Here is a 25,308-nt window from a genome sequence, read left to right on the forward strand (position 1 = left end):
ATCTACCAAGGTTCTTGCAAGCTCTCAATAGTGCTTATTATCTTCGTATTTCAGTGAGTTTATACTTTATTCCTTTCCATAACCCAGAACACTTTAACATGCACTACTTCACTGGACTGTGATAGTTAATAGATAACAGAGGAGAGAAGAATGAAATGCAATTTCATGAAGAGTACAAAAACATCAACTATTTCCACCAAGGATGAGGTGTTGTACATAACCACAGAATCCTCAGGCTATACAGAAGCACTTCATTGGTAATTTTCTATAGTTTACAATACTGCAGCTAGAAGGAAAAGATAAGTCTTGCTTAACAACATAGAAAACTAAGCTTCTGACTAACTCAAATGTCATTTAGTGGAAATGTGTTATGTTACTAGAATCAAGTATCAGCATTTATGAGTTGTCTTTAAATCCAAAATGTCATTAATATCACACACCAATTTATGGTCCTCTGCAGACAAACCTGTGTTATCTTCCTTCAGGTTTATTAAAGATCATTAGAAAAATAATTAACAGTTATACATTATATATGTCACTCAGAATTTCATTCTAATCCCCTGCTAGCAACTGTTAATCATTCGTGTACAAATACATTTACTGTATCTATGTCATTTTTATTACATTTAAGCAATTTTATAAATAATTCAGAGGAGTTTGGAATTTATATCACTATCTGAAAACCCCCAGCAATAGCTTCAATGTGTTGGCCTTTTGTCAACCCACAGCAAGTCTTAGGGACATAATATTTAGATACAAGGCTCATTAATCTCCAGAGTCTCAAGATCATGATTATATGAGTTTATATGATAGGTTGTTTCTTTTTAATGAGAAGAGTCAACAGAATCAAGTATATAGTTGTCAGTGGGTCCAATGAAATATAATCTTATATGCAAACTTTCATAGGATAATTTAATGACTCATAAACTAATGAACTCAGACAGTGTCTATATTTCAGTTGTAGTTTCTACATCACCATTATAACTGGGTCAGCTTATTTTGGAAAAAAAATAACATTTAAAGTAAAACCTCTGAATTTAGCCAAAGGATATGAAAACATTCAAACCTGTCTTTCCCATATGGCATACAAATCTGCCTATTCTAGCAAAATAACACGAAACATGCCACTCTTGCATTAATGAATGCAAATAAGTAGTGAACCTAAAATATACAAAATATATAATTGATAGATTTAAAGGGAAATTGTCACATCCTTTATGCTGCCTTAGTAGTGACATACAGATGCCAGCAGTCTGTCACTTATTGGGTAATGTCCAGTGGTATTTAAAAACTTTTATTCTTTGAAATTATTGACGTCTCTGGCAAGTTTGCACGCATGACGTGGTCAAAGTAAGTCAGTCACAGTCTAGTGACTTTAGCTTCTTGTAATGTCCCTGGTTTTATGCAATTCAACACTTTTCAGTTATCAATTATCTTAATAATTATTAAGAATACCATAGACTGCCATGGCAACAAACAATTATTCTTAATAATATCTGCTAGCATCACATTTTGAATGCATCAATTCTCCTTCTTTCGGCCTTTCTTAGTGTCCAATTCTCGGACCCATACATCATCATAGGAAATATGATGGCTCCAACTAGTCTGCTTTTGGTAGTAAGAGTATTATCTTTGCTTTTCTAGATCTTATTCATGCCAACCATTGCAGAGTAGCCCAATGCAATCCTATGTTTGATTTCTGGAGTGGATTCGCCATTGATTACGGTCGATTTTTAATTCAAGAAAGATGAATTCCTGGACTAATTAAATTTCTTTGTTGTTAATTTTAAGCTTCAATTTTCTATTAGCTGCTGTTGTCATGATCTTTGTTTTCTTGATCAATGTGAGGCCTTAGTCACACGGGCGTTTTTTCCCACGATTTGCGGATCTCATGACGGATGCGCATCCGCAAATCGCGTGACCGGGGCCGAAAAATCGCCCGAAAAAACTGCTCCTAGCTGCGTTTCAATAGAAACAGGCCGGAGCAGTGCAGCGCTGTCCAGCGCATTGAATTCAATGGAGCCGGCAATACAACTGGCTCCATTGAAAGCAATGCGCTGCGGGCGATCTCAAGATGAATTTTCGGGAAGGGCTTAAATATATAAGCCCTTCCCTGCAATTCATCCAGTAATGTGTAAAAATAAAAAAAATATATATACTCCCCTGGTCCCGGCAGACGGACTTCAGCCGCAGCCGGCGGCAGTTCTCCTGAACTGCTCTCTGTAGTATTCAGCAGCTGGGGATTTAAAATCCCCGCCTGCTGAATGAGCTGCCTCTGATTGGTCACAGCCTAACCAATCAGAGGCAGCTCTCACTCACACATATTCATGAATTCATGAATGGGTGAGTGAGTGCTGCCTCTGATTGGCTCACCGCAGGGACCAATCAGGGGCAGCTCTCAGCTGTCATTCATGAATTCAGGAATGGGTGTGAGTGAGAGCTGCCTCTGATTGGTCAGGCTGTGACCAATCAGAGGCAGCTCATTCAGCAGGCAGGGATTTTAAATCCCTGGCTGCTGAATACTACAGAGAGCAGTTCAGGAGAACTGCTGCCGGCTGCGGCTGAACTCCGTCTGCCGGGACCAGGTGAGTATATATATTTTGTTTGTTTTTACACATTTCTGGATGAATTGCAGGGAAGGGCTTATATTTTTAAGCCCTTCCCGAAAATTCATCCCGCGCTCGCCGACAGCCCATTGCTTTCAATGGAGCCGGCTGTATTGCCGGCTCCATTGAATTCAATGGGCAAACATCATTCTTCTCTGCCACAGCTGTTACAGCTGTGGCAGAGGAGAATGATTTGTCTACTATATGTTCTCAATGGGGTCGGCGCTGCTGCCGCCGGCCCCATTGAGCGCATATAGAGAAGAGAACAGGAATCACAGATCGCAGATAGGTGCGATCTGCGATTTCTGTTCTATAATTTATCGGACGAGCGCATAAAAAGCGCTCATGTGTCCGATACCATTGCAAAGCAATGGTTTTATAAAATCGCCGGACGCATGCGCATGCGCATATTGCGCGAAAAAACGCTCGTCTGACTGAGCCCTTAAGGTGCAGACCCATTTTTTCACTTTTTTCCTTAAGTTTCAAAATCATATTTATCAGGTTCTTCTATTTAATCTAGCAGTCATATCGTCTGTGTATCTCTAGTTGTTGATGGTCCTTCCTCTTATCTACATTCCAATGTTAGGCGAGTCCAGGTCTAATTTCCTCATGATTACCTCAGCATAAAGGCTGAAGAGAAATGGGGACAATATGCAGCCCTGCTAGAGTTAAGCGAATATACTCTGCCGAGCTTGATGCTCGTTCGAGTATTAGCATACTCGAGGGTGCTCGTTACTTGAACGAGCATCAAGCCGTGTTCGACCCCGGCCCAGTTTTTGGCTCCTCCCCACTGTGACGTGCCACATACAAAAATGCTCGAGTCTCCCATTGTAGTCAATGGGGTTCATTACTCGAGTAGAGCTCTCGAATTTTACGAAAAGCTCGACTTGAATAACGCGGACCCGAGCATTTGGGTGCTCGCTCATCTTTAAGCCCTGCCTTACACCCTTGCCAATCCTGAACCAATAGGTATCACCATAGAGTGTTTGCACCATTGCTTCTTGATTGATATTCAATGATCTGATAAACTTGACCAAGTAAACTGAGACACCAAGGTCATGCAGAGCCACCCAGAGCTTGTAATATGCAATGCAGTCAAAAATGTTGCTGTAGTCAATGAAACATATGTATAGATCTTCCTGATATTTGTGGGTCTTTTCCATGATCCATCTGATGTTGGCAATCTGATCTCTAGTACCTGTCCCCTTCCTAAAACTGTCTTGGACATCAGGCAGTTCCTGATCAATGACTTGCTGCAAGTGCTTTTGAATAATCTTCTATAGGATTTTACTGGTGTGGGAGATCAGTGCTATTGTGCAATAGTGGGAGCAATGTCGGGCATCACCTTTCTTTGGTAGTGGGATGAATACTGATCTTGTTCGAGCATACTCGAGGGTGCTCGTTACTTGAACGAGCATCAAGCTGTGTTCGACCCCGGCCCAGTTTTTGGCTCCTCCCCACTGTGACGTGCCACATACAAAAATGCTCGAGTCTCCCATTGTAGTCAATGGGGTTCATTACTCGAGTAGAGCTCTCGAATTTTACGAAAAGCTCGACTTGAATAACGCGGACCCGAGCATTTGGGTGCTCGCTCATCTTTAAGCCCTGCCTTACACCCTTGCCAATCCTGAACCAATAGGTATCACCATAGAGTGTTTGCACCATTGCTTCTTGATTGATATTCAATGATCTGATAAACTTGACCAAGTAAACTGAGACACCAAGGTCATGCAGAGCCACCCAGAGCTTGTAATATGCAATGCAGTCAAAAATGTTGCTGTAGTCAATGAAACATATGTATAGATCTTCCTGATATTTGTGGGTCTTTTCCATGATCCATCTGATGTTGGCAATCTGATCTCTAGTACCTGTCCCCTTCCTAAAACTGTCTTGGACATCAGGCAGTTCCTGATCAATGACTTGCTGCAAGTGCTTTTGAATAATCTTCCAGAGGATTTTACTGGTGTGGGAGATCAGTGCTATTGTGCAATAGTGGGAGCAATGTCGGGCATCACCTTTCTTTGGTAGTGGGATGAATACTGATCTTGTTCGATCCTTTGGCCACTTATAAGTGGACCATATCTGTTGCCACAAGACTGTGAGAGTACTGACTGGTAATGGTTTCAGAAGCTCCACAGGTATCCTATCAATTCCTGGGATTTTCTTATTTGGCAGTTGTCTCACAGCTGATGCTCTTTCTTCTTCCAAAATGTTATGTTCCATGTCCATGTGGCCATTATCATTATCTTTTTGTTATTTAGACTAGGTAGCATATGGCACTTATGTGTATTTTCTCCATCTATTCTTGATCTTCTGCTGATTACTCAGTTCATTTCCATTATGATCCCTGACTGTTCCTTTTCAGGCTACGAAGCTGGATCACATTGCCTTTACTTCATCAAACATAGCTCTAGTATGACCCATACTATTTGCCTCTTCCAGGTGTTGACATTGTATGTTCAGCTGTCTTTTCTTGTCATTCCTGGCTTCACATTGAAAAACTGTGCTTAGCCTCTTGACTTCCTCCATGTTGCCCCTGGCTTTGGCCACTTTTCGCTGACTGGCTTTTTTGATGGTGTTATCAGTCACTTGCTCATCATCTTTGTATTGCACATATCTTTCAGCAATTTCGATGATAGTATCTTGGAGTTCTTGCTATTGCTTATCTGGATGTTTTCCTTCTGGACTGAGTAGGTCAGACCTGTTCTTAACTTCCATAGCATACATTAACAATATGTTGTCAACATTTAATTTCTTCTGGTTGGTACTATTCTTGATCTTGCACAGTTTGAGCTTCACCTTAGCCACTAACATTTAATGGTCTCTGCTGCAATCAGCACCGAAGAGTGTCATTGTGGTGGTAATGGAGCTTTTCTGGCATTGCTGGCACAGAATGAAGTCAATCTGGTTCTGATGTTGTCCATTGGGTGAGGTCTATGTGTACAAGTGTCGCCTGGGCTAAATGAACCAAGTGTTGGCAATCCAGAAGCAATTCTCCTGATAAAATTGCACTATACGATCCCCAGCTTTATACCTTTCACTCTGCCCCAACTTGCTTACAATCCCCACATCATCTTCTTCACCTACTTTTGCATTGAAATTACCAATAATATACAGAAGGTCCTCCTTTGGTATTTGGTTCAGTGCACCTTGGACTTCACTGTAAAATAGTTAAATCTCATCTTCACATCACTTGCAATATAATCCCGAGTCTGAATGTCACCCTGAATCTGCAGTTTTCAGAAATATGACACATATGGTTTGTGTGCACCATGACTCAAACACAGGCCTCAAAAGTGAAGGAGAACCTTGTGGATTTTATGGCCTCCCTTTTAAGGTATATTCACACAAGCAATTTTCCAGAGTTCTGTTTGTTTCTGAGATGGGTTGAACTCAGAAGGAAAAATAATCCATCCATTGAATGGGTTAATTCAGATGAGCGATTTTTCTCCCAGACCGATAGTCAGAGTTTGAAAAATCGTTTAATATCCCATTTTTGTGTGATTCTTCATCTATGGAGCTGTGTACCATTCTGGGCTGCATATGGCTTTTTTATCTCTTTTTATTCTACTTTTTGAGAGGCAGGATAATGAAAATCAGAAATTCTCAGTTCTTTTTGTTCTGTTTTGCTTTTTTACAGTGTCCACCATATGGAATAGATAACATAATCACTTTATAGTCCAGAGTGTTATGCATGTGTCAATACCAATTTTGCAGGAATTCTCTCTTTTTTTTATGTTTTCCCATTGCTAATTTATTGGCAAAAAGGCATTTTTGTTTTGCTTATTTTTTATGTGATTTATATTTTTAAGTGAAAACATTTTTATTTATTGACCATATTTATTCGTCCCACAAGGGGACTTGACGATGTGATCACTTAGATAATACACAACACTACATATGTAGTTGTATATAATCTCAAGCTGTCACTTACTTCACTGACAGTAAGGCCTATTACTGTCAGTGAAGAAACTGACTAGCCTAGACCACAATACATGTCAGACTCAAAGGCCATTATTTGGGCTTTGACTGCAATGGCAGCTATTAGAGACTTACAATCCAATTGTAGGGGTGCTACTGGGGTAAGGGAGGAAGCCCCCTCCCTCTCCAAATCCCCTTGTTGCCACTTTCTGCATCTATATGGTTAAATTGTTGGGATCAGATTTAAATTTGACTCTGGGAGATACAGTGGGGACCGCAGCTGTCAGTTACAGCCACAATCCCACTTTGGTTTCAGGGAAATTATCTTTTGATCTCCCTGGAAACCAGTGCCGTACATGTACATTGTATTGTGGCCGGGCAACTACTGTCTTGTTGCACTATACATTGTGAGGGATTAGCGTTTAGGATCGGTAGCAACCTGGGCATAAGCAGTCAGAGACAGTGACACTTGCGATAAAGTCTTTAGTCCAGGCTTTGCCTGGGTTTATTTCCAAGCAAACAAAGCATAATACAGGCCTTAACATCAGGCAAACATAAAGGAAATCCTGCTCGTCTGAGCACTTACTAAACATGTAGCGTTCCTGTCTACACACTGGTAATCAAAATGGCTCCTGCACACAGCCAGCCAGGACTCTCAGACCTGCAGAGGTCTCAGCTCTCTCTTAGGCCCTGTAGGCCCAGGCTTTATATGGCCTGGTACCAGCCTCACCTGGTACGTGGGAATGACCATCCCACCCTTCACTTTGGTCACTCCAGGAAAAGCCGGCCCGGATTTTGTGGCTTGGAGCCACTTACACACTACAGCGTGTTAGTAGCTTAATGCTACTAACACTATACTGCCGGCTTCCTCCACCGAGCCCAGGCTGCTCGGTGGCACGTATCTGCCCAAGCGCTCCCAAGGCAGCATAGGAGAGCATCCTAGGCGACACATACCTGCCCTCCAGCACCTTGCCGGTCACCGTCTCACATACCCTCCCCCTCTGTTCGAGCCTGTGGGGTCGGAAACCTTTAGCCGCCATGCAATGCGTCCTTGACAAGGCATCGGCATTGCCCTGTAGCTTTCCTGCCCTGTGTTCAACAGAGAAACTGAAGTTTTGAAGTGTCAGGAACCATCTAGTGACTCTGGCATTTCTTTCTTTTGCCTGTGACATCCAGGTTAAGGGAGAGTGGTCTGTGATCAGCCTGAAGTGCCGACCTAGAAGGTAGTATTTTAGGGATTCAAGGGCCCATTTGATGGCTAGGCACTCCCGTTCAACAATGCTGTAATTTTTCTCTGGTGGCGTGAGCTTCCTGCTTAGATAAATCACGGGATGTTCCTCTCCCTCTACTTCTTGGGATAGAACTGCTCCCAGTCCCACGTCGGACGCGTCTGTTTGAACGACAAATTCTCTTTTAAAATTAGGTGTGACCAACACTGGACATCTACAGAGGGCCCGTTTTAATTCTTGGAACGCCTTTTCTGCGTCAGGGTTCCACTTGACCATGACTGACTTACTGTTCTTGGTCAAGTCTGTTAGGGGTGCTGCTATGCTAGCAAAGTTCTGCACGAACCGCCTATAGTACCCTACAATGCCTAAAAAAGCTCTCACCTGCTTTTTAGTAGTGGGTTGTGGCCAGTCCTGAACGGCTTCAACTTTATTGATCTGGGGTTTTATAATACCCCTGCCTATTACATACCCCAGGTATCGTGCTTCTTCGAGGCCTATGGCGCACTTCTTTGGGTTTGCTGTGAGCCCTGCTTTCCTAAGGGAGTTCAGTACTGCCTGTACCTTGGGTAGATGGCTGTCCCAGTCTTCGCTAAAGATGATGATATCATCTAAATATGCTGACGCATATTGACGATGGTGTTTGAGTATGATATCCATCAATCTTTGGAAGGTTGCTGGGGCTCCATGCAAACCGAAGGGTAGGCATATGTACTGAAACAACCCTTCTGGTGTGGCAAACACAGTCTTTTCTTTCGCGCTCTCTGTAAGGGGAACCTGCCAGTAGCCTTTATTAAGGTCGAGAGTGGAAAAGTACCTGGCATGACCCAGTCTCTCAATTAGCTCGTCCACTCTCGGCATTGGGTATGCGTCAAATTTTGACATGTCATTTAGCTTCCGGAAGTCGTTACAGAAGCGCAGAGAGCCATCAGGTTTTGGTATCAGCACGATAGGGCTGGACCATTCGCTTTTCGACTCCTCAATTACTCCGAGGTCTAGCATTTTCTTGACCTCCTCTGAGATGGCTCGTCTGCGGGCTTCTGGAACCCTGTACGGTTTCAACTGAACCTTTACCCCTGGTTCAGTTATAATGTCGTGTTTTATGACACCAGTACGCCCTGGTATATCAGAGAACACATCTGAATTACGTTGTATAAATTCCCTCGACTCTTGTTGTTGGGATTTGGACAGGGACCCTGATACACACACCTCTGGGACCTCACCATGTGCGTTTACATGGTACAACTGTTCTGGTTTCCGCCTACCTGGCTGTTATACCTTATAATTTACCTCTCCGACTTTCTCAATTATTTCATAGGGCCCTTGCCATTTTGCTAGGAATTTACTTTCTAGGGTGGGCACCAACACTAGTACCCGATCCCCAGGGTTGAAGGTTCTCACCTTGGTGGACCGGTTATATACCCGGCTTTGGGCTTCTTGAGCCTGCTGTAAATGTTCTCTAACAATGGGCATGACCGCCGCAATTCGATCTTGCATGAGGGAGATGTGTTCAATAACACTCATGTAGGGGGTGGACTCGTGCTCCCAGGTCTCCTTGGCTACATCAAGGAGCCCTCGGGGATGTCTACCATAAACTAATTCAAAGGGAGAGAACCCAGTGGAGGATTGTGGGACTTCATGGATTGAGAACATTAAATATGGCAGCAGACAGTCCCAGTCCTTCCCATCCTTATTGACTACCTTTTTTAGCATGCTTTTTAGGGTCTTATTAAATCTCTCAACCAGACCATCCGGCTGTGGGTGGTACACAGACGTCCGTAAGTGCTTAATATTCAGCAGCTTACACAATTCCTTCATGACCTTTGACATAAAGGGGGTTCCTTCGTCCGTCAGGATCTCTTTTGGTATGCCTGTGCGGGAGAACATGTGAAGTAGTTCCTTTGCAATACCCTTGGATGACGTATTGCGTAAAGGAACGGCTTCGGGGTAACGGGTGGCATAGTCTACAACCACTAATATATGTTGGTGACCCTGGGCAGACTTTACCAAGGGCCCAACTAGGTCCATAGCGATCCGCTCAAACGGCACCTCTATGATGGGCAAGGGCACTAAGGGGCTCCGGTAATGGGGCATAGGAGCTGTTATTTGACACTCCGGGCACGACTCACAGTAACGTTTTACATCACCATGTACCCCCGGCCAGAAAAAACGCTGAAGGATGCGTTCCCTAGTCTTCTCGCTCCCGAGATGACCTCCCAGCACATGCTTGTGCGCCAGGTCTAAGACCATCCTACGATAAGACTGAGGTACCACCAGCTGTTCCACAACCTCCCCACGGACCTTGTCAACCTGATACAACAATTCTTGATTGACTGCCAGGTGTGGAAACACAGTATCAGCCCCTGGGAATTGAGGCTCCCCATTTAGTACTTTAACATTTTCCCTAGCTTTTACTAAGGTGGGGTCTCGGAGCTGCTCAGTTCCGAAATTGGCACGTGAGACCTCTAAGTCAGGCATAGCAACCACTTCGTCCTGTACCTCTGTCTCACCCGCTAGTACTGTTAAGGGAAAGTTATCCCCATTCTCTTGGGTCACCCCTACTGCTGGAACCGTGCCCTCAGGGTCAAACGGTTCTGGACACACATCATGCACATTTGCATTATCATGAACCTTATTTGCAGACGACCCTCGGTGTCGCCACAAGTCCCAAAATAGGGGAAAGTCTCTCCCGAGGATCACGGTGTGCATTAAGGATTTTACGACGCCCACCTCATGGGTGGCAAATCCACACGGAGTATCAAGTCGTACAAGGGCAATAGGATACTCCTTGGTGTCCCCATGCACACAAACAACCCCCATGCGACGGCTGGTGAAGGTTGTGGGATCGACCAGGCTGGAGTGCACCAGCGTAACCAAGCTCCCTGAGTCCAGTAGAGCTGTCACCGCAAAGTCATTCACCTTTAGGTGACATAATGGTCGATCAGTCTCTGACGCAGTCTCTGCAGAACACACTGGCCGTGCGAACATCGACCTCGCCGGGCAGAGTCACAGTCCATTGGTTCTACGGTAAGTGGACAGTTGGCAGCAAGATGCCCGGGCTCATGACAGCGCCAACATCGTATGGAGGCCCGGTCTCCTTGGGGTTCTGCCCGGGACCCGAATGTCCATTTGGGGCTCCTCCTCTGCCCCAAACGATCCCCCTCTGAGCCGCCTCCCCTTGGGACACTTTTGACACCCCTTACATATGGAACAGTCTTACCAGGGGCTCCAGCCGACTTGCTGTTCCCAGGGTTGGAACGTCCAGGAGGCACGACTTGCAGTAAGTCCTCCGTGGCTTTATACCTCTCGACGAGGCTCACGAGTTGGTCCACATCCTGGGGACCTCCTTGTCCCACCCAGCGCTGGATTGCGGGGGGCAACGAGCGTATAAACTTATCCAGAACCACTTTCTGTACGATCTCTGCCGGGGACGACTCCTCCGGCTGCAGCCACTTTCTCACCAGGTGGAACAGGTCGTACATCTGGGAGCAAGCTGGTAGGTCGTCCGTGAAAGTCCAGGCGTGTACGCGTCGGGCCCGCACATGGGTGTCCATGTCCAAGCGTGCCAGGATCTCACCTTTGAGCCTATTATAGTCCTTGGCATCCTGCTCACCGAGGTCAAAGTAGGCCTTTTGGGGTTCTCCCGTCAGGAAAGGCGCTACTACCTCAGCCCACTGAGGCGCCGGTAACTTCTCCCTCTCGGCCACTCTCTCAAAGACCGCGAGATAGGCCTCGATGTCATCGGTGGGTGTCATCTTTTGTAAGGCCGCCTGTACCGCGGTACGGGTGGTGGGGAGCGAACCAGCCGATCTCTGCACACTTTGCGCTACCGCCCGGAGTTGCTCTTGCAGCTGTTGGTTAACCCGCTGTTGCTCCTGAAAGGCTAAACGATTGGCTTCCACCAGTAGAGCATTAGTCTCGGCCTGAGCTCTCATGGCCTCCTCATGGACTTTTTACTGGGTCGCCGTAATTAGCGTCAGCTGTTTCATCAGATCCTCCATCTTGGCTGTATCTGATGGCTGTGCCGTTGTAGCTTTCACCCAGGACATGGGGGGTTACAGCACTCTCCAGTCAATCTCTCTTGGGCGGTTGCCCTTAGCAACGGTTCTCCAGCTGCTGCAGCAAAATGTCCGTTAATTGGTGTATGTCTCTTTAAGACCGCTGCCCGCATCCAAACACCATATGTGAGGGATTAGCATTTAGGATCGGTAGCAACCTGGGCATAAGCAGTCAGAGACAGTGACACTTGCGATAAAGTCTTTAGTCCAGGCTTTGCCTGGGTTTATTTCCAAGCAAACAAAGCAAAATACAGGCCTTAACATCAGGCAAACATAAAGGAAATCCTGCTCATCTGAGCACTTACTAAACATGTAGCGTTCCTGTCTACACACTGGTAATCAAAATGGCTCCTGCACATAGCCAGCCAGGACTCTCAAACCTGCAGAGGTCTCAGCTCTCTCTTAGGCCCTGTAAGCCCAGGCTTTATATGGCCTGGTACCAGCCTCACCTGGTACGTGGGAGTGACCATCCCACCCTTCACTTTGGTCCCTCCAGGAAAAGCCGGCCCGGATTTTGTGGCTTGGAGCCACTTACACACTACAGCGTATTAGTAGCTTAATGCTACTAACACTATACTGCCGGCTTCCTCCACCGAGCCCAGGCTGCTCGGTGGCACGTATCTGCCCAAGCGCTCCCAAGGCAGCATAGGAGAGCATCCTAGGCGACACATACCTGCCCTCCAGCACCTTGCCGGTCACCGTCTCACAACATATAAGGTGCATTTAGGGAAGGGGTTAAAGAGGACTTGTCAGGTCTTCTTAAATTGACAACTGGTTGTTACCAGTTACAGGCTTGTCCCTGCATTTTCACACAGTCTATCAGTGTAGACAATATCGGATAATCCAGGGATGTATCTCTCTGTCATGGAGGGAATGGAATAGATATACCTACACTAGTTGTCATTTACTCTAAGGCCTCGGTCAGACGGGCGGTTTTTCGCGCGATTTGCGCACGCGCGAATGCGATCTGCGCATATATAGACCCAATGCTTCGCAATGGGATCGGTCACATGTCCGCTTTTTATGCGGATGTGCGATAAATTATAGGACACAACGGTTCGCAGAACGTGCCTATCTGCGTTCTGCGCATCGCTGTGTTCTATATATGCGCTCAATGGGGCCGGCGGCAGCAGCGCCAACCCCATTGAGAACATATACTTAAGGATCGTTCTCCTCTGCTGTGACAGCTGTGGCAGAGGAGAACAATGTTCGCCCATTGAATTCAATGGAGCCGCAATACAGCCAGCTCCATTGAAAGCAATGGGCTGCCGGCGAGCACGGGATGAATTTTGGGGAAGGGCTTAAAAATATAAGCCCTTCCCTGAAAACCATCCTAATATGTGTTAAAAAAAAAAAGTATACTCACCTTTTTCTTGCAGCCGGAGTTCAGCCGCATCCGGCCGGCAGTTCCCCTGAACTGCTCTGTGTAGTATTCAGCAGGTGGGGATATAAAATCCCCGCCTGCTGAATGGGCTGCCTCTGATTGGTTACAGCCCTCACCAATCAGAGGCAGCTCTCACTCACCCATTCATGAATTCATGAATGGGTGAGTGAGTGCTGCCTCTGATTGGCTGAGCGCAGGGACCAATCAGAGGCAGCTCTCATCTATTGAATGATAGCTGAGAGCTGCCTCTGATTGGTCCCTGCGCTTAGCCAATCAGAGGCAGCAATCACTCACCCATTCATGAGTTCATGAATGGGTGAGTGAGAGCTGCCTCTGATTGGTGAGGGCTGTGACCAATCAGAGGCAGCCCATTCAGCAGGTGGGAATTTCAAATACCCGCCTGCTGAATACTACACAGAGCAGTTCAGGAGAACTGCCGGCCGGCCGCGGCTGAACTCCGGCTGCAAGAAAAAGGTGAGTATACTTTTTTTTTTTTACACATTTTAGTATGGTTTTCAGGGAAGGGCTTATATTTTTAAGCCCTTCCCGAAAATTCATCCCGCGCTCGCCGGCAGCCGAGCGGGCAGTGCTGGGCCGTTTTGCTGAAAATGCTGCAAGCTGCAGATTTTTCGGCGAATCGTCGGCCCCGCTCACGCGATTTGCGGATGCGCATCCGTCATGCGATCCGCAAATCACATGAAAAAACGCCCGTCTGACCGAGGCCTTAAACCTCTCTAAGGACTTACAAAAGAACAGACTGTTAATTTATGGGAAAAACAAGCAGACATGTTTTACTAAAACATACATGTTCTTCTACACTCCTAGTTTGGTTGGCTTTCTATGAAATCGACCATAATATGTTTGTTTTGTGTGTATGTGTTTGCTTGTGAGGCCATAGGGACAAGTAAAAGTGGATACGTGTCTGCACTCAAAGACAAATAATTAGAAAACTAACTATAGCTACTTTAAATGGTAAGCATTTAGCACTGTATAACATACAGTTGACATGGTAATAGTTATTTTATCCATACTCTGGTGTTGAAAATATTCTGAGAAAGCGATTTTTATAGATATCTGTATGCACAAATTAGCAATGAGTTACTGCCTGATTTCATGAATTATTTTAGTAGATTTTAATGAGAACAGACATTTATTTCAATGTAGCAAGTTTTTGACAAACGGCTAAGCCATTAAAATTTTGTTCACTGTTTACTCACCTTATATCAATGTTCGTGCTGTTACAAAGTATAGTTACATTTCCCCTGCATTGTTATGTTTTATTGCTTTGTAGTTGTTATTTTATAAGTGCTACTTTGGCTATAATCATTGCTTTGTGTTTTATTATAATCAAATAATAAAATATGAATATCTCTTATGGGGAAACTACAAACAAACACATTTCACTAACACTCAATAATAATAGATGAGGATGTAAAGTTCAAAAGCAGAATTTCTACATATTTTTTCATTAAGTGCCAGTGTTCTCTGCGCTGTATTTTTGTTTCTTTTTTTAAGTAATTATTTATAAAGTTTGGAGAAATTTAACAGTGTTGCATAAAGTCTATTTCAGTGACCACAGTAGGGCTAAGAATCTAAATTGTGTCTTGCAGATTCCAACCTTCACCCTCCCAAAAAAGAGGTTCCCAAGGTCTATGTAGGTGTCAAAAGACTATCCTTCTGAATTTAAGAGCACACAACAGTTGTGTTTTCTTAAATTTAGAAGTATAAAGGGAATCTTTTGAGTTGTGTTTTCTTTAGTTTAAAAGGATAGTTTTTTGACACCTACATGGACTTTGGGAGCCTCTTTTTTTGGAGGAGGTTACATAGTAACATAGTGTGTTAGACTGAATGAAGACAATGTCCATCTAGTTCAGCCTGTGTCCACCTTGTCCTCCTTTCTTGTTGATCCAGAGGAAGGCAAAAAACCCTAATGAGACAGAAGACAATTAGTCCATTCGGGGGAAAAATTCCTTCCTGATTCTATAATGGCAGTCAGAATAATCCCTCGATAAACCTTTGATAGTTCCTACCTGACTGTAAGACCTGGATCAACAACCCGCTGGTCACCTAATGTCTATATCCCGTAATATCATAGCTAAAGATTAACGAGCATACTCGCTAAGGGCAAATACTTGAGCGAGTATTGTCTTTAGCGAGTACCTGCCTGCTCGTGAGAAAAGATTCGGGTGCCGGCGGGGGGGGGGGAGCAGCGGAGGAGAGCAGAGAGCAGGAGGGGGGGGGGGGGGGGAGATCTCTCTCTCTCCCACCCCACCCCCGCTCCCTCCTGCTCACTCCTGCAACACACCTCTTACCCTTGCCGGCACCCAAATCTTTTGTCATGAGCGGGCAGGTACTCGCTAAGGACAATATTCACTCGAGTATTTGCCCTTAGCGAGTATGCTTGCTCATCTCTAATCGTAGCACTCTAGAAAGACATCTAGTCCCCTCTTAAACTCCTCTATGGATTTTGCCATCACCATGTCCTCAGGCAGAGAGTTCCACAGTCTCACACTGCTCTTACGGTGAAGTACCCCTTCTGTGTTGGTTATGAAACCTGCTTTCTTCTAGACGTAGCGGATGCCCTCTTGTTCCTGTCACAGTCCTGGGTATAAACAGATCATGGGAGAGATCCTTGTATTGTCTCTTCATGTATTTATACATAGTTATTTGGTTGCCCCTTAGCCGTCTTTTTTTCAGGGTGAGTAATCCCAATTTTGTTAGCCTCTCTGGGTATTCCAGTCCTCTCATTCCGTTTATTAATTTAGTTGCCCTTCTTTGAACCCCCTCAAGCACTGCAACATCTCTCCTGAGGTTGGAGGACTATACAGGTAACAGTACACACTACCTGATTTTTAACCGCTTGCTATGTATGCGTCTTTTCATTTTCTCAATAGTGCAAATACAGACTTGGGTCTCTTTATATATGGGTGTCTTTTCTGTGATATTGCAGTTGATTAATTCTGCATTATTGCAAAGGCTGAATAACCTTATGGTCTGACAGTTTGCTGTTACATATTGGCAGTGTTGTGCGCTTGTGTGTATCATCGGGGGTTTAGATTCATTATTATGTATGTGGTAGCCCCTCTATATTGTCCTGTTTTATGTACATTTTCACATATAGGTGGCATGTTGAATAGGTAATCTGAGGGGGGGGGGGCAATGATTTGACATAAGATTGTAATGCCCAGGCGATTGTAATCTCACAAGATTTGGAGATTTAATTCCTGCAGCTGTGCAGTAATAGTGCCAGGATGCCAAAGTGTGTGGATGACGCCGCCATGTTGGATAGGCATGCTCTGGTGAAGGGTGACCAAAGATGATGTAAGTTTATCTGGTTTTCTACTGAAAGTGGCTTGCATGATTAATACTTTCTAGGGTAACTATATATATATGAGGCACTTTTATGTATTTGTATGCTTGACAAAGACCTTGTGGTTGAAACGTTGTTGTTATGCTCTTGGAGGAATAAAGTCTTTTTATATTTGCACCTTGGATTCTGTCACGTTTTTCTTCTAGGATTCCAGATTGAATCCATGGATCCTGATTCCAGGTAACTATGGATGTATTGCCCCTCTATTGAAGTGTTCTGGATAGTGCTGCTGGCACTGTGCTTGGTTCTCTTTGCTATATTCTCTGTGCAGCACACAGACTTTGTTGACAGTCAGTATATAAAGCAACAAAAAAAATTATTTCTCTATTTCAAACGCACATGCCTAAACAAGTGCCGATTTCATACAAACAAGAATATACTATAGAAATTTACCCAAAGAAGGGCAAAGCATGAACATTTCATGCAGATATTGCCATAGTAAAATCCACACTCTATAATTTTGCTTTCTTTTCTTCTTAACAAAATCTTGAAATCATTATCTCATTGAACTTTTTCTTGGCAGTACTTTGGTATTTAAGTATCTAAAGAAGGACTTAGCTTTTTCCGTTTATCTCATATACTCCAGCTTGCCAACTAGAATTCTAACAGCTACACTTTTTGGTAAGCGAGTTTGATAGATACGCATTTACAAAACAACTGCAATGACAAATGTATCCATACCGCTGGAAAACATTTTGAATGTCTGATGTATCTGCTCAATCAATTCATATTATGCTGCTATGTAAATTAATTTAGCTAAATAATAAAGTCTGGGATACATTCAGCTTTGAACCTTATCATTATTTTGCCACTTTAAAATGAGGTATCAAAGGAACAGTCAAAAGTTGTCCTCATGTCTCGAATCTCTTATGTGATTTATTAAAGGTTACCAGTTTTAATCAAGAGGAGTCAAAGCACTTATGATTACAAATCAGCAAGCTCTTAATGGGAAGCACACATTTTTATAATATTACATCAACTCTGTTGTTCATTCTGTATGGCTTTATAATAATACAATATGTGATTAGAAATCACTAGGTGCCAAGGAAAAAAAGCAGGAAAAACTGTCAGGATTTCTCCTTCTTCCTTTATCAACTGTTCTTAACTAATCAGGCATATGACGAGAGTGTCAAATGTCTTATATATCACAAAACCTTTTTTGATATTTTTGATATTTTTAACCCCTTCCCGTCACAGGACGTAAATGTACGTCCTGGCAGAGGGGTACTTAACGCAACAGGATGTACATTTACGTCCTAGGGTTAGAGCGAGATCATAGGAGATCACATGCTATCTGGCAGCGGGAGCTGGCTGTCACTAAGGCTTGGGTCACATAAGAACCAAAATGCCACAGAAATCTTGTGGAATAACCACACAGAAATACTGCGAGATTTCCACGGGAGAAATGCAGCCTCATAACCTGCGGCCTTTCGAAGCGGCTTCACCACCTGCATTCCACTGTGGCCACCTCTTCCCTTAGAGAGGAGAGCAGCCGTAGCAGAAACAGGGAAAGAATTGACATGCAGCGTCTTTGAATTCTGCATGGCATGTCAATTTCAGGGCAGCTTGGCGGCAACGGATCGGCCACAGCTTGTGGACGAGATTTTTGCAAATTCCATCCACTTTGCTGGATAATCCTGGGATAAAAAGTCTGCACGGAAATTCTGCGGCAATTACGCCCCATGTGAACACAGCCTTAGAGTAGATCTTTGAGATGACCACTTTTATATCATCACCTGCGGTTTCACAAAATGCCCAGGCTGCACTAGTTTTGTGAGCAGACTTACTTATGGTACTTGATGTTGGTGCTGCTGCAACAACTATTAGTAGCTGAAGGGGACAGTACGGCCTTTATGTTTTTCTGCAACATCCTACAACTTGTCTTAGCAAGCTGCTGCCTTAAAATGCCAAAAAAGATGCTGACTGTGCCTAACACCCACAAAGGAATTCCAGCACATTAAATAAGACTTAACACATTCCTAAGAAGCGGATAAATACTCTTTTATCAGGAGTCTAAAGCTCGGCAGAGATGATAGTGCTATATGTTGTTTTAGCTGGCAGGATACACTAAAGCCACATTTACATGCAATGATTATCGCTCAAAATTTGTTCAAATGATGGCTTTTGAGCGATAATGATTGCATGTAAACGCTTCCATCTTTCACTCTTCCGCTGAATGATGATTTTTAGATAAGCATAAAATCCATCATTCAGATGGAGAGAGATAGCAGGGACTGCATGCTGTGTTCTCCACAAGGAGCGCTGATTACATTGTATTCAGCTGACAGCCCATGGCAGCCCCTGCGAAAACAATGCAGCTGAGTGCAAAGTCCAGACCACATGCTGGCATTTGCAAACAGCTGCTGGAGGTTCATTTACATGCAAATGAAGGTAATATACTGCTAAGAGACATTTGTGTCCATTAATAGTTTATGCAAAATGATCGCTAAAACTGTCAATCTTTCAATTGCTTAAAAGATTGTCTTTGCATGTAAATGAGCCTTTAAGCTTAGTAAATCAATATTCCCTGATATCTGGCTGAATAGACTAGAGCTTATTTGATAATTCTAAGTGCCCTTAATTACACCAAATCCTAATATGTCATTCTTCATGCCCTGATATCAGACTGAGTGAACAAAAGCGTAGTCGATCGTTCTGATTGCCCTGATAACTAGCAGCATAGAGAGTCAAATGTCCTGTATGAGGCAAAAAGAAAATAGAAAGAAGTAAAAATGTTAGTGAGGATCAAAGGTCTATAATTATACTTTTTAGGATTCCTTTACACACAGTTTTTTGTTGTGTTTTTTTCTAACTTGCAAAAAAAACTTTCTCTGTGTGTATTAATGTGTGTTTAATTCATTTTTTCATTAGCAAGTAAGGTAATTTTGAGTGGTTTCTAAGGGTGGGTGCGCAATTTTGCCTAATTTGTCTTGGGAACCAAAATACATTGTCCAGGGCCTGGTTAAACCACCCTTAGGGCTCGTTCAGATGAGCGTGTTTTGGTGAGTACTTAGGTGCGTACATACGTCCGCACCTAGGTACGAGCAAAAAGCACGCGTGAACACAGCTGCGTGGTTGTTGTCAATGGAGCCGCGGCTGCTGCCGGCGGCTCCATTGAAAACAATGCTCTGCTGGTCTCCTGCATTCTTTTCCAGGGAAGGGCTTTACATATAAGCCCTTCCCTGAAAAAGAAACATTTTAGTGCAAAACAAAAAAAGAATTAAAAAAAACTTACCTCTCCGTCGCTGCTATGACCCCCGCGGGCATGAAGAACACATCTGCCGCATGCGGCAGATGTATCTTTCACCCCCGCTAGTTAAAAGAATTCCCTGCTGCTACATCTGCCACATCTGTGGCAGATGCAGCAAAAGGAATTCTTCAATTCTCAACCGCAGCTGTCACACATGACAGCTGCGGTAGAGAATCCTGCTGCCGGCATCCTGTCAATGGCTTTTTTTAGGGAAGGGCTTCATAAGCCATTCCCTGAAAAGCCATTTAAAATAGTGCAAAAAATTAAAAAAAAAAAATTCTCACCTCCCTTCAGCTGCCGGGGCTCAGCCGCGGCTTCTAGCGCTGTCACAGGCTCTGTAGTTCTGAGCTATCAGCAGCCGGGGATTTAAAATCCCCGCCTGCTGGTAGCTCTGATTGTGGTTGGCTGAATTGCTTCAGCCAATCACAATCAGAGCTACCAGCAGGAGGGGATTTTAAATCCCCAGCTGCTGATAGCTCAGCAGCGCTACAGAGCTGGGGACAGCGGCAGAAGTCCCCGCTGAGCCCCGGCAGCTGTTAGTGGCTTTGCAGGGAAGGGCTTCATAAGCCCTTCCCTGAAAAACCTTTAAAAAATAGTAAAGAAAAGAAAAAAATAGGTACTCACCTCCCTTCAGCTGCTGGGGCACAGCCGCATCTTCTCCTGCTGTCCCCTGCACTGTGTTGCTGAACAGCTGATCTATCAGCAGCCGGAGATTTAAAATCCCCGCCTGCTGAAAGAGCTGAATGTAATTGGCTGAGGTGCTCAGCCAATCACAGGCAGCTCTCACCTGTCATTCATCCCCGACTGCTGATAGATGAGCAGTTCAGCACCACAGTGCAGGGGACAGCAGGAGAAGACATGGCTGTGCCCCGGCAGCTGAAGGGAGGTGAGTATTTTTTTTGTTTTTTAAATCACTTTTAATTGATTTCCAGGGAAGGGCTTATATGTAAAGCCCTTCCCTGAAAAACAATTCAGGTGTGCCACAGACCATTGTCTTCAATGGAGCCGCCGCCAGCAGCAGCGGCTCCATTGAAGTGAATGGCTGCATTTTTTTTTTTCACACTAAAATCTTTCTTTTTCAGGGAAGGGCTTATATGTAAAGTTCTTCCCTGAAAAGGAATGCAGGGAGCCAGCAGGTCATTGTTTTCAGTGGAGCCGCCGGCAGCAGCCACAGCTCCATTGAAAACAATACGTGCATTCCCTATGGTGCACGCATGTCCTATCTTTGCAGGCACGCACCTGCAAAGTACGGACATGTGCACACACCATAGGGAATGCAGTATTGTAAATACAAGCATGTTTTTGTGCGTGCGTATGCACGCACCAAAACACGCTCGTCTGAACGAGCTCTTATGGTTGTACTTGAGTGCTTAATATTGTTATTAGCTCACTCTAATGGTTGCAAAAACATAAAAAGAATACTTTATCCATTATTTAATAAAAATTGTGCTTAATAATTCTAAATTTTAGTCTAATGATGAGTAGATACTATATTAGCACTAAAATAATCCTGCTGATGTACAAGGACTTCAAAGAATCTAACACATCACAGACATTTTTGAGAAGTTCAAAGGATCACAGCTGACCTTATAAAACTAAATTTCTCAAACAGAGAAATTCATCTGATTTGAAATAAAATATTGGAACATTAAAAATGTGTTTCTTTAAACATATGTAGTAATATATTCATATATGCTCAGAAGCATGATAAAAATAAAAAAAAGTTCATGAGGATTATTTAAAGGGGTTGTCCCGCAAAAGCAAGTGAAGTTAAACACTTCTGTATGGCCATATAAATGCACTTTGTAATATACATCGTGCATTAAAGGGGTTGTCCCGCGGCAGCAAGTGGGTCTATACACTTCTGTATGGCCATATTAATGCACTTTGTAATGTACATTGTGCATTAATTATGAGCCATACAGAAGTTATCAAAAGTTTTATACTTACCTGCTCCGTTGCTGGCGTCCTCGTCTCCATGGTGTCGACTAATTTTCGGCCTCCGATGGCCAAATTAGCCGCGCTTGCGCAGTCCGGGTCTTCTCCTGTCTTCAATGGGGCCGCTCGTGCAGAATGCCGACTCCGTGTAGCTCCGCCCCGTCACGTGCCGATTCCAGCCAATCAGGAGGCTGGAATCGGCAATGGACCGCACAGAAGAGCTGCGGTCCACGGAGGAAGAGGATCCCGGCGGCCATCTTCACCGGTAAGTATAGAAGTCACCGGAGCGCGGGGATTAAGGTAAGCGCTGAGCGGTTTTTTTTTTTTACGTCCCTGCACCGGGGTTGTCTCGCGCCGAACGGGGGGGGGGGGGGGTTGAAAAAAAAAAAACCCGTTTCGGCGCGGGACAACCCCTTTAAATATTGGCCATACAGAAGTTATATACACCCCCTCCCCCCCCCCCCCCGGTGTTGGCGTCCCCGTCTCCATGGGGCCGACCAAAGCCTTCTTCTGCCTCGATTAGATGCGCTTGCGCAGTCTGCCTCTTCTGTCCCGTTGAAGGGGCCGCTCCGGCGTGCTCGCGCCGCACAGCTGGTCTGCGCATGCATAACTTCTGTATGGCCAATATTTAATGCACGATGTATATTACAAAGTGCATTTATATGGCCATACAGAAGTGTTTAACTTCACTTGCTTTTGCGGGACAACCCCTTTAAGTAAAACAGCTCATTACTGGGGTCATTTTAATCATACTGTTAACTAGGCATGCACCTAGGGCTCAAAAACAGGGAGAGCCTGGGAAGATGTAAAGGAAAATAGAAAAATGTGAATAAAGACTAAAACTCTTTTACAAAATTTTTGCAAAAATCATTAAATCGTTGGAAATTGAAATTGCTAGAAAAAGCCTGATCACATGAACTGCCACTTTTTCAGATTCACATTTCACAGCTTGCCACATGGAAGTGTCACACGTGTTACCACAGAGTAGTGCTGTGTGCGAGTATGTTTATATGTGAGTCATTACTTGAGAACAGAAAACAAGAAAGAAAAAGTCTATTAGATAGTCAATCTGATTGTCACAATAATTGGTTGCTATTTCTTATACTACTGAGGTAACATGAAAGCTGCGCTGCGATTAGTTGTTATATATTATACCGCTGAGGTAACATGAAAGCTGTGCTGTGATTGGTTGTTATATATTATACTGCTGAGGTAACATGAAAGCTGCGCTGTGGTTGGTTGCTATTTATATATATATAAAAACAAATGTTTGTCTGTCTGTCTGTCTTCGCAGCAACGCATGACGGGTAAGCTAGTATCTAATAAAAAGACAGATTATCTACACAAGGGTGGTGGGTTTAAGTCAGCACTGTTTATGTTCAGTTATTCTTGTGAAGCCCATGTAGGCATTTTATTTATTCATTATTAAAAGTTACATTACAGGAGTCAGTACAGTAAAAATAGGTAAATTAAGGCTCAATTTTAGGTCTTCCAAGATGGCTGCAGCACTCCTTTCACAGCAGCACTGGTCAATCAGAGTAGCATATGGAATCCAAGGCTTGAAGGAATTTATTTATAAGAAGCACACCTAAAAAAAAGGAGCAGGTATTGCATTGTATGTTAGGAAAGAATACATCTCCACGGAGATTCAAGCTTCACAGCATGGTAGTTCTGTAGAAACTGCTTGGGTAAGAATACACTAGGAGAGAACAACAGAAAGGACACCATTGTAAGCATTTACTATAGGCCACTTGAAGAAACAGAAGATATGGATGAACTCTTACTATATCCGATGGCCAAGCTCTCAAAAAAGCTCGACATAGTGATCATGGGAGATTTTAACTATCCAAACATTTGTTGGGAATCTCTCTCAGGCTAAAATAATGGGTCCAATAAATTCTTATCCACTCTTTCTGACAACTTTATCTTCCAAAAGGTAGAAGAGAAAACAAGGGGGTCTGCTATCTTGGACCTAATTTTCACCAACAAAGAGGAAATGGTTGAGGAAGTAAGGGTGGCTGGGACCTTAGGAGGCAGTGATCGTGCTATCCTTGCATTTTGGATAACAAGGGGGGGGGGGGGGGGAGACCTGAGAAGACTCAGACCTCAAGTTTGGATTTCAGAAAGTCAGATTTTAATGGACACAGAAAGAGGCAAGGAAGGATCCAATGGAATGATGTTCTTGAGGGGACAGAAATGTCCAAGAAGGTTGGGAAATATTGCAAAATGAGATTCTCAAAGCAGAATCATCAACAATCCCTAAAAGAAGGAAGAATGAAAAGCATTTAAAGAGACCATGATAAATAAACACAGAACTTGCACACATATTAAAAAGGAAGAAAAATATGTTTATCAAATGAAAAGAGGGAGAAATATCTAAAGAAGAATATAATGCGGTCTGCAGAAACTGTAGGGCCAGTGTCAGAAAAGCTAAAACTAATAATGAATTGAGGCTTGCAAAAGAGGCCTAAAGCAATAAAAAAGGATTTGGGGGGTTTGCCAAAGGCAAAAGAAACGTCAAAGATGTTGTACGATGTTAACAGGATGAAAATGGGCAAATAAAATAATACAGGCTCTCTATAAACAGAGAGATGGTAAGGGAAAACTTAGCTTACCATAACTTAAATGAGTTCAAGTCTCCAGGTCCAGATAAATTACATTCTAGGATACTGAAGGAAGCAGCAAAGGTAATTGCAGAACCACTATCAATAATCTTTGAAAATTTTTGGAGAACAGAAGTCCCAAAAGAATGGAAAAAGGCAATTGTTGTCACTATCTTCTAAAAAAGAGGAGGAGGGGGATTCAAGAAACTACAAACCTGTGAGCCTGACTTCTAAATCGGGAAAGATCTTTGAACAAATGATTAAACAGCATGTATGCAAGTACTTGGATGATAATGGAGTAATTAACTAGAGCCAACATGGGTTTGTAGCAAACAAGTCATGCCAGACAAATCTAATTTCCTATAACAGAATCACCGACTGGGTTGATCAGGAAAGTGCAGTAGATATAGAATATCTTGACTTTAGTGAAGCATTTGGCAAAGTATCTCATACTATACTTATTGAAAAAATGACTAAATATGGGATTGACAAGACAACTGCTAGGTGGATTTATAATTGGCTGAGTGATCATACTCAAAGAGTGGTCTGAAATGTTTGCACATCCAATTAAAAAATGTGTCAAGTGGGGTACCTAAGCCCTGTAGCGTTTAATCTTTTTATAAATGATCTGAAGGAAGAAATTGAGAGGAAGCTGATAAAATTTGCTGATAACACAAAGTTAGGATGGATAGCTAACACTAGAGAAGAGAGAGGAGCTTGAACAGTGGGCAGCGACTAACAGAATGGTATTTAATAGAGATGAGCGAACGTACTCGTCCGAGCTTGATATTCGTGCGAATATTAGGGTGTTCGGGATGCTCGTTACTCGTAACGAGTACCACGCGGTGTTCTGGTTACTTTCAGTTTCCTCTCTGAGACGTTAGCGCGCTTTTCTGGCCAATTGAAAGACAGGGAAGGCATTACAACTTCCCCCTGTGACGTTCAAGCCCTA

The sequence above is a fragment of the Eleutherodactylus coqui genome, chromosome 2 (genome assembly GCF_035609145.1).
Source record: "Eleutherodactylus coqui strain aEleCoq1 chromosome 2, aEleCoq1.hap1, whole genome shotgun sequence".
Lineage (NCBI taxonomy): Eukaryota > Metazoa > Chordata > Amphibia > Anura > Eleutherodactylidae > Eleutherodactylus > Eleutherodactylus coqui.